This window comes from Myodes glareolus, chromosome 7 (assembly GCF_982192425.1).
Source record: "Myodes glareolus chromosome 7, mMyoGla1.1, whole genome shotgun sequence".
Classification (NCBI taxonomy): Eukaryota; Metazoa; Chordata; class Mammalia; order Rodentia; family Cricetidae; genus Myodes; species Myodes glareolus.
In genome coordinates this window covers 82,018,376-82,028,698 of record NC_142032.1, presented here as the reverse complement: position 1 = coordinate 82,028,698, position 10,323 = coordinate 82,018,376, and the positions used below count along the sequence as shown (strand labels likewise).

Here is a 10,323-nt window from a genome sequence, read left to right as displayed (position 1 = left end):
GGTTGAGAGGAAATAAAAGGTACCTGGAAGACCAGCTTAGGACAAAGTAAATTCTAGCCTTGTTCCAAGTATGATCACCACCCAAGCAGAACATGGACACTGTTCCTATTCCTATGACTTTGGAACCACATCTGGCCAAATAAACACCTTCCATCCATCCATCACCAACAGTAATACTCACTTGCCTCCATTAGTAGCAGTGGGGGCTGTTGCTGCATAGGCAGCAGAAGAAGAAGGTTCTAGAAGGTCTGTGTGAGGTGTGGAGGGAAGGCGTGAGGAAGAAGACACAGCATCTGCTAGCCAACAAATTCCTGGGGCTAGTCTGAGCCTTTGTGGCCAGAAGAGCCAAAGGAAGCACTATAGACTCGGTCTTGAGAGTGTTTTGGGGGTTCTGGGGTACATAGCACATTCTATTAGACTGCTGTTAATTGATGGAGCCAAACTCTTGATGAGCAACTTAACCAGCCATCCTGATTGTGCAGCTCTGTAATTCCAGCCACCCAGGAGGTAGGGGCAGGAGGATGGCAAGGGCACAGATAGTCTGGGCTACATAATAAGACCCTATCTCAAAATAGAATGTAAAAGGAGGGATGGAGATATACCATCAGTGGTGTATGCTTGACCAGCATATGTGAGGACTTATGTTAAGCACTCAGTACCTGAAACAAAATAAAATAGGTCGCAAAGGAGGGTGGGTCTCACTTTGGTGTTGGCTTGGTTGGTTTGAGACAGAGAGGCGGAATATTGTGTCAGGGAGCGTGTGGTTGGCCAGAACTACTCACCTCTCAGTGACTAGGAAGGAGAGAGGGAGGGGGCAGAGGAGAGAAGGAGGGAAGAGGAGAGTGGGGGGAAGGGAAGGGAGGAGGGAGGTGAGGGGAAAGGGGAGGGGAGAAAACAGGAGAGGACAGGAGAAGATGGAGAAAAGAGGAGAGGAGAGGAGAGGAGAGGAGAGGTGGGTTGATTGAGAATAGCTCCCTTAGGCTCATTTATTTTAATGCTTGATCCCCACTTGGAGGAACTGTCTTGGAAAGGATTAGGAGGTGTGGCCTTGTTGGAGAAGGAGTGCCACTGGGAGCGGGCTTTGAAGTTTCAAAGGCCCAATCCTTTGTCTTACCCTATCTGCTTCCAACTTTCAGACCAGGATGTGAGTTCTCAGCTACTGATCTAGTGTTCTGCCTCCTGCCATGCTCGCTGCCATGATGACCGCGGAATCACCCTTTGAATGTGTAAGCAAGCCTTCTATAAGTCGCCTTGGCTATGGCACCTCTTCACGGCGATAGAAAAACGACTATGGCAAGAAGAGGAGAGAGCCCTTGAATGGCCCCTTGCCTTAACTTACTTCTTCCAGCGACTACCACTACTCCCTCTTAGTCATGTCACCGAATTATGAACCCCTCCCTGAGCGAATGAACCCACTGATGCCATCCACAGCCTCATGATCCAGTTGCTTCCCCAAGCCTGATCTCTGCACACCAAAATGTTCAGCTGGGACGACTTCCAACATCCAAACTGTAATACACACATAGACAAATACATAAACTATATGAGGCCAGTGTAGGGACACCTGCGCCAGGAGTCGCCACCCAGGCCTTGGTGGGAACGAGGCCGGTAGCACGGGAGCTTCTCACGCTCCTCGCCTTTCTTTTCTTCTACAAGAAAGCACACGTGAGCATCTTTGGTATTGGCTCTTTCGCTTCCCATGCTATTTTCATCACCTTAGAATGTACCATGAACCAGATACTTGGCTCAGCCTTTGTAGATTTACTAAGAAACGATTTGGAGGGGCATATTACACTTTTCACTTGTTTTTGTGTTAGTGAAATTCATGCATGTTATTGAGCAGTGTTTGTACATGGTCAGTGTGTAGGGTTTTCCACTGTGTTATACGGAAAATCCTTTCTGTGTGTGCGTAGGAGTGTGCATGTGTGTTTACATATATGTGCATGTACTTGTGTGCTTGATGAGGCTGTAGCTTGACTTGTTTTCCTTAGTCACTCTCCACCTTGTATATTGAGGCGAGGTCTCTCACTCAAACCCAGAGCTCAACGATTGTGCTAGATTAGCTGGGTGGCTTACTTTAGGACCTTGTCTCTGCCTCCTGGGTGCTGAGATTACCAATGGCCCTAAGTATTTAATAACTCTTATGTGGATTCTTGGGTTCCCTGATCATATATTTACTTCCATTGCAAGAACTTTGCCCACTGAACCATCTCCTTAGCTCAGACCACACTTAAATTTTTAAAATATAAAACATTATTTCCATTAATTCTTTGAGAAGTTCATACATGCATACACTTTTATTTTGACTTCCCCAGTTCCTTCCCAACCCACCTCTCACCATCTTACTCCCTCCCAAATTTATGGTCTTGTTCTTTTTGAATAACCCGCTGAGTCTAATTTGTGCTACCCATACACCCATGGGTATGGAGCTATTCACTGCAGTGTGATGACCTGCTAGGGACCATGCCCTTAAAGAAAACTGACTCTAAATCTTCCCAAGACATCAACTGTCAATAGCTCCTCAGCTAGAGGTGGGGGCTCCTGAGCCCCACCCATATCTACGTCTGCATGCCGACTGGTTTGATCTTGTATAGGCCATATTCAGGCAGCCACAGTTGCTTCAAGTTCATGAGTGCAGCCATTCTGTCATATCTAGAAGATGTTGCTTCCCCCCAGTCTTCCTTCACCTGTGGCTCTTAGTCTTTCTACCTCCTCTTCCATGATGGTTCCCAGGCCTTGGAGGGAAGTGGAGTCACACAGATGTCTCATTTGTGGCCGAGCTTTTCATAGACACTTAATCTCTGCATTCTGATCACTTGTGGCAAACCACACTTAAAACAAAACAGCAACTTGGGGCTTGTGAGGTGGCTCGGGGAAGAGCGCTTGCTGCCAAGCCTGGCCACCTTAGCTTGACCTGGGGACCCAGACAGAAGGAGAGAACTGACTTCAGCAAACGGGCCTCTGACTTCCACATGCAACCGCAATAGATGAATGAATGAAATATATATATATATATATATATATATATATATATATATATATATATATTAAAAGCAAGCAAACAAACAAGAAACAAAACTCATCCTCCACCAGAGGATGTTTTGGTTGTTTGGCTTCTCCTCTTCTTCCTCCTCCTCCTATTCTTCCTCTTCTTCCTCTTCTTCTTCCTTCTTCTTCTTCATCACCAGTGCTTTCTACAGAACTGCATGGACAGGAGACAGGTGAAAGCTGAGGAACCCCCCCCCCCCACGGCAGCAGCGATTATGCTGGGCCTGTTGGCCGGTAAGCTCTAGAGATTCTCTGCCTCCCAGTACTGGAATCACAACACCGCACCCCCAGGTCCTTTTGTTTTGCTTTGCTTGGTTTAAACCATGGGTGATAGGGCTTGAACTTTGGTACTCACGCTTGAATGCCAAGCAGTTTCTAGACTGAGCCAGCTCTCCAGCCCCTCCTAGGTGTTTCTTGACCTAAATGAGTTGATCAGAGAACATGAGACAGTAAGACCCTGAGACTAGTGGAAGGGGGTGGATGGCGGATAGTGGTGGGATAGGTGGAGGGGGTGGGCAGGAGACCCGGCTCCCAGCTCCTCTGTTATTGTGATATAGCCCGGCTTCATCAGTCACATGGTGAGAATTTGCTTCTACTTCTATTCAATTCTGAGCCCACCATCTCTTTTAAATCTAAGGGGAACTCAAAAAGAACATAGTTTTCTCTATGACTCGGAGAAAATGGAGATTTGGGAGGGAATTGAAGGAATAAAACCTCAACCCCCATTTTAGAGGTGCGATTGAGCTGAGACTCCCAGCACCCTCAGAGCATTGCTTTAAAAGGAAAAAAAAAGAGGTTATGCGTAAGAAACAAAGACTGAGATTTGCATTTGAATGTGGTGCCAATCAACCTTCATTAGGGGGAATACAACGGTTGCACCATTAGTGAAGGAAGCTTTGCTCGTTAGTTTTGTAGATTCGAGGCTTTATTCTAAGGGATGCTCAGACACCCAGGATGCATCAGTGACCACCGTGTTTCTCCCTAGAGACAGGGGCTGCTCCAGGGAGTAACTGTGCTTTCTGTCCCCTCCCTGCCTTGTTCATTCACACAGTCCTCCAGGGTCCTCTGTGGAATCCCCCTGGGACTGTGGGATATTAAGGGGCTGAAAGAATAAGGGAAACTTCTAGATTAGGACACTACTCTGGGGAGAACCTTGGCTCCAAGAGGACAGACACACAAACCAAATCATCCTAGGAGGTGAGAGAAAGCCTGCTTTCCACACTCCAGTCATTGAAATGGAGAACTCTGGATGGGTGGAAGGCAGGAGGAAGACCTGCAGCAAGACCACCATGTTTGGCTAGATCATCGGATTAGAAATTCAAAGATCAAATCTCTACCCCAAAGACAGGACAACTGGGGCAGCTCTACCGTTGGGTTGGAAGGAAGGTTACAGAGAACCAGACAGGGTTTGTCGATGCCTTAGGTCCACAGAGAGCCACAGGCCCACGTGATAGGTGGGGCTGGCTCTCCTCTTCCAGTTTTCAGAGAGGAAGTAGGAGGGTATACACCACGTGACTGTGATATGCCTCCCGGTGAGAAATCCAAGAGAAACAAGCAGAAAGCTTTTTATTGAAAAGGCGCTTGATGGGCGTGGCGCTCTATGGCTGACGCCCAAAGAGGAGTGGACCTTGAGTGGGACTTTGAGTGGAGGGCCTCACTAGCTTGCATTCCACATACCCTGCCATTCTTAAATCTCTTCTAGGTCCTGGCTTCACCTTACATTGTGAACAGTTTAAACAGAGAAAGGAGATCATGAATCTGTCCCCTTGTGCACATGGGAGAGTTATACAGCAAAGATAGCACCAGTAATATTTTTTTAAAAGTGTTTTTAACAAGTAGTGCTCAATGGCCTTTCTTTTCTTTCTTTTTTTTTTTTGAAGATTTATTTGTTATATATACAACATTCTGCCTCCATGTATGCCCACATGCCAGAAGAGGGTGCCAAATCTCATTACAGATGGTTGTGAGCCACCATGTGGTTGCTGGGAATCGAACTCACGACCTCTGGAAGGGCAGCCAGTGCTCTTAATCACTGAGCCATCTCTCCAGCCCCCAGTAATATTTCTTAAGTATAGCGGTGTTGTTCTTTCTGAATAGTTGTTGCCCAGGTCCATCTTGTCAAACTGGCAAAAGAGTGCTTTTCCTGGCAAGAGCACAGGGGACTTGACTGCAGACCCAGACAATGGTTGTGACTCTGAACTGTCCCCTTTAGCTGCCCGTTTTTTAAGAGATGGGCCCCGTGGCTGGTTTTAAGTCAATGCCATCTCCTTTGTTTTGGGAAAGAAGCCCAGTGACTGGTCAGCCCAGGAGAAGAAACATTCACACCCTAGCATCCTAAACGTCCACATATTTCTTACAGGCCTGGTTATCTTTAGGGTAGTCTGGAGGCAGAGCTCCTTCAGCTAAATTCAATTTGTGTGACTTAATGTCCGCTAAGCAAATCCGTCAGCAAACCATTTGTAAAATCAGCTCTATTGTTTTGAGTTCCTTCTACATCAATTGAAGAGAGGTGCGGAGCAGAGGCGTGCAGTCAGGCGGTTTCTGAATCAGCCGATGAAGGTAGAGAGCGAGGAATAGCTAGAAAAACAAGTTACTTTGGTTTTGGAAACCAAGTTATTGTGGTTTCAGGAATCATCACTTTAACCAAAATGGAGGACCTTTCAAAATGGAGTGATTATTGCAATAGGGCATTATTAGCTGCTGGAAAACAGCTATGCCCAGGCTACTGGACTTAGCTTAATGGAGGAAAGATTTGTTCTGGCTTATTATTTTAAAATTTCAGGCCATCAAAACAGTTAGCTATGGCCATGGGAACATGAAGAGGAAGCTGTTCGTATTTCTAAGAACCAAGAAGCAGAGAGTGATGAGACAGAGTTTAGGCCGTAACCTTCAAGAGCTAGCCCCTAGTGGCCTATCCTTCAGCCAGGCCACATCTCTTAAACATTCCACAGCGTCCCAAAGTGGCACCACTATCTGGGGACCAAATGTTCAAACAGGAGCTTGGGGTGGAGATTTCAATTCAAGGTCACTGGGGTACGGTAAACTAGGAATGCTACTTTTTGTTTTATTGCATGTTGGCTTTTTAATCCCAGATCTTAGATGACGTCTAATGGGTAGGTAGCCCCTCATCCAGCAGGAGCATCGTCACATTTAGAGAACAGGAATTGTGGATACAGAGAGAGTCACAGAGGGGTGCCGGTGGAGAGAGACACAGAGGGAAGGCGGGTCCCGTGAACTCTGTGGACTGGAGGAACACATTCATGCCCAAGAGAAGATTGCTGGGAGATTCTGAAGCTATGAAGAGGCAAGGAAAGACTCTTCTACAAACCCTACAAGCATTGGAAGGGGTTTGGCTCAGCCCGGGCTTCAGACAGCTTGCTTCCAGAACGGGGAGATTATATACTGCTGTATACATTGCTAACCCGCCAAGCCTCGCCTTTGTTTTTAAAGCGATTCTATACGTGGCACTCAGAGCAGCGCTCATATGCCTGTGTTCGCGAGAGTGTCAAGGGCCGGTGGCAGGCCAGGAACTTGGTCTGAATAGGTGAGACCCTAAGGCAAAATGAAAAGGTAAGAATCAAACAGGGCCTTAAAAGTCGGTTTCGGGTGGCTTCCACCAGGGGGCAGAGCGGGACTTCTGTGCACAAAAAGGAAAAGGCTCGCGAGACAAATCCCCAGCAGGTTAATTCCAGGAAGCTAAGACCACCCCTCAAACACCACTCTACTTCGCCTCACCCTACCCCATCCCTCAAACACTAGACACTCTCACCCTACCCTGTCCCCAAACACTACTACTGTCCGACTCCATGCCCCAAACATACCCATCGCCACTCTACCCTTAAGAAACATTCCCATTCACTCCCCGCGCCCCCAAACCCCACCGCTATCACCGTTCTCCGCTAGGGGGAGTAGAGGGCTAAGGGACTCCCCCAGCGCTAGTGGAAAAGAGAACCACGCCTGAAGACACAGGGCAGTTTGATCTTCAGTTTCCCACGCTCTGTCATGCACAACACAAGGTACAGGCCATCTGCTTTTCCTTCAAACAGATCTGGAATCCACTCTCAATTCAGCAGTATTCTGGTGGAAAGCAATTACCGTTTGTATTATAGGAATACGTCAGAGGTGACTGCCCAGAAACTCACGTTTTCCTGCCATTGCTTCAGCAGCCTCACGGCCAAGACCAGCGTGGACCTCAGGGTTGTGAGGCTGAGCTGGCGCAGCTTCACAGTCGTTCAGTCCCTTTGGATTCTTTACGGCACCCTAGAACCCACTCCGTTCTCAATACTAACACACTGCTCTCTTCAGGTCAGTTAGAGATAGTTTCCGTGACTTGAAAAAAAAAATCGGACTTAACATGAATTAGAATTTCTGTGGGTGGAGAAGTATTAGAAGCATCACTTCAAGTCATCCAGGCAAATTTAAAACATGTCGTCCCAGCACTCAGGCAGCGGAAGTAGGATTAGGATTTTGAGTCCAGCCTGGGTTCAACACAAAGACGCTGTCTCGAAAATAAAACAAATATAAAACGAAAGTGAAAGAAAAGAACCCCAGATGGGCAAAAAGAAACCCTCTTGGGACTATTAGAGCCAGAGAAAGGCTGACTGTGTGCAGCTTCTCAGCAGAAATGTCCTGGCTGGCTACAGAAACTGACTAATAATAACACCCAATAAGCTGATGTAGGGATGAGGGACGCTGGGCCGTGAGGCAGAGGCGGAATGGCATGACGATAGAGACAGCATGCTTTGAAGCGGACACAGGCAGGCAGAGAGGGCAGCCCTGCGAGGTGAAGCGAACACAGGCAGGCAGAGAGGGTAGCCCTGCGAGGTGAAGCGACTCGCTGATGGCCAATTAGTGCCAAGAACGTTTCTTCAGAGCATCAGGGTGCTCACACCACACACGTCTTTCCGAAGAGCACACAGTCTCAACCCTTGAGTATCTAGCACAGGAACGCTGGCCTGAGCAAAGGTTCAGGCAAATGGGACTGAAGTTCACAATGGGCCAGCTGCTGGCCAGATGTGCACCTGACTAATGGGGGGGGGGTCACTGCTTTCTGATGTGTAAGTGGTTGTTCGCTGCCTGCCTGAGCATCCACTTGGTGCTTGCTGGCCTGCTAGGAGAAAGCAGTATCTCATTGTAGTTTTGATTTACGGTCTTTTAATTGTGTGTGGAATGGAGCGTTTTCTCCTGTGTCTATAAGCTGTCCGTGTTTCCTTTCCTGAGAGCTACCTTTCCAATATCTTTACCTCACAACTCCTTAAACCGCCCAGCATAGAACTGAACGTGGGCCTCGAGAATGATTGGGCAATGGTTTCTAAATGTGTGGTGACCGGAAGTCAGTCCAAAGTCATACATGTAGGGAACTGAGGTGTCTCTGGCACAGCGCCAGCAGAAGATTTCACAGCAGCCTTGATTCTGAGCACAGCCCACGCCGTTCACACTGCGCATGCCCTCAGGTCACATGGTGCAAATGAACGAGAGTCAGGCATACAGAAATACAGTGACTCAATTGCAGAAAACAAAAATGTTTACTATTTTCTTACCGTCATTCCTCAACAAGTGATAGATCAGAATACCTTTGGATTGCATTGTGCTAAAATACTTGATTTTGATAAGTTGTTTTGAGTTGCCAACCTAAGTTTTATATATAAAAAGTCACTGAATTAATCATAAGAAATCATGCTATTAACTATTTACCTAAAAATATTACATGTAAGTCTGTGTAAGAATATATATTTCATTTCAATATATTTCTTTCTCTCTCTATATATATGTATGTACGTATATATATGCAGTGAACTTTAAGGAGCTGTGATATAAACATATTGGGAAGGTAGTTCTCAGAAAAAGAAATACAAACAGCTTACACACACACACATACACACACACACACACACACACACACACACACACACTTGAAATGAAATTCTCTCACCCGGGTTGGCAGTCCTTCCTCCAAGAGCCAAAGACCACCTAACGAAAAAGCCAACACCAGACTTGTGAACTCCTCTATTGAGTTGTTAACCAGGACTTTTCAAGAGGCTCCCAAAGCAAGCACACTATGGCTATTTCTCTTTGTTGCCCCCCAGAGGTGGGAGGTAAGTCTCTATTGTAGAAGAAACCGTGCAGTTCAGACACAGGCCCTGAGACCCCTGAGCTGAACCTGACCAAAGCCTTCTCCTTCCTTTTGGTATTAGAACGTGCCATTCGAGCTGCAATCAATAGTCCTACCCAGCTATGATGTCTAGGAACCAAAACAACAGCCAGCCTGGCATGATAACCCTAAGGGTGCAGCAGTGGCTTGCATAACTTGGTGATAATCAACAACTGTTGGAAGGAGTGAGCCACTTGTTTGTCCTGGCCGCTCAGAACTGAAATAATCACACAGAAACTGTATTATTTAAATCACTGCTTGGTCCATTAGCTTTAGCTTCTTATCGGTTAACTCTTACATATTAATTTAACCCATTTCTATTAATCTGTGTATGTGGCTTACCAGCTAAAGTTCTGTCTCCTGTGGGACTACATGGCATCTCTCTGACTCTGCCTTCTTTCTCCCAACATTGAGTTCTGTCTTCCCCACCTACCTAAGTTCTGCCCCACTAGGTCCAAAGTAGTTTCTTTATTCATTAATGGTAATCACAGCATACAGAGGGAAATCCCATATCAAACAACTCTCTAATTGTACTTAAGACTCTCTCAAGAAGAGGGAAACCAAGCTTGCTGCTGGAAACTTAGCCCACTGCCCAGGACTAGTAGCAAAGTCATGAATCTTGGAAGAGAACTATGACCACCACTTTACTAAACCAACATAGCTCCTGTCTACACCCTAAATAATTTTCCTGATAGCTACAGGTCAGTGTAGTTCTCACCCCTCATCAAGGAAACCTCTCTGCAGCAGATGGAGTCTCTTACAGAAAACTACAACCAGTCACAGAGCAGAATGATGGGGTACAGTCACAATGGATACATCTGCAAAACAACCCCTGTACCTTAGGCTTAGGGAGCACTACAGTAGAGGGGTGGGAAGATGGAAGAGCCAGAGGGTAGGCAGATTTTTCTGTCCTACCAGCCAGCTCTCAACTCAGATGTGGAGACTTATTATTAATTCTGAAGGCTCAACCGATAGCGTAGGCTTGTCCCACTAACTCTTTTAACTCAAATTAATCCATTTCTACTCATACCTATGTTGCCACATGACTTTTGGCATTTACTTGTCCTTCTGCATGTCTTGTTCCCTCTCTGTCTCTGACTGGTGACTCTCCAAATCCCTGCCCT

General features: G+C 46.6%; 1 long non-coding RNA gene across 1 annotated transcript; it reads right to left on the bottom strand.

The window, feature by feature from the left end:
- Window positions 1–3,101: 3,101 nt before the first annotated feature.
- LOC125417180 (uncharacterized) lies at window positions 3,102–7,809 on the bottom strand. Its single transcript, XR_007237064.3, has 3 exons — window positions 7,191–7,809; window positions 3,404–3,467; window positions 3,102–3,202 (listed from the first exon to the last, which is right to left on the bottom strand). It is a non-coding gene; the product is annotated as an uncharacterized LOC125417180 (long non-coding RNA).
- Between the last annotated feature and the right edge of the window lie 2,514 nt (window positions 7,810–10,323).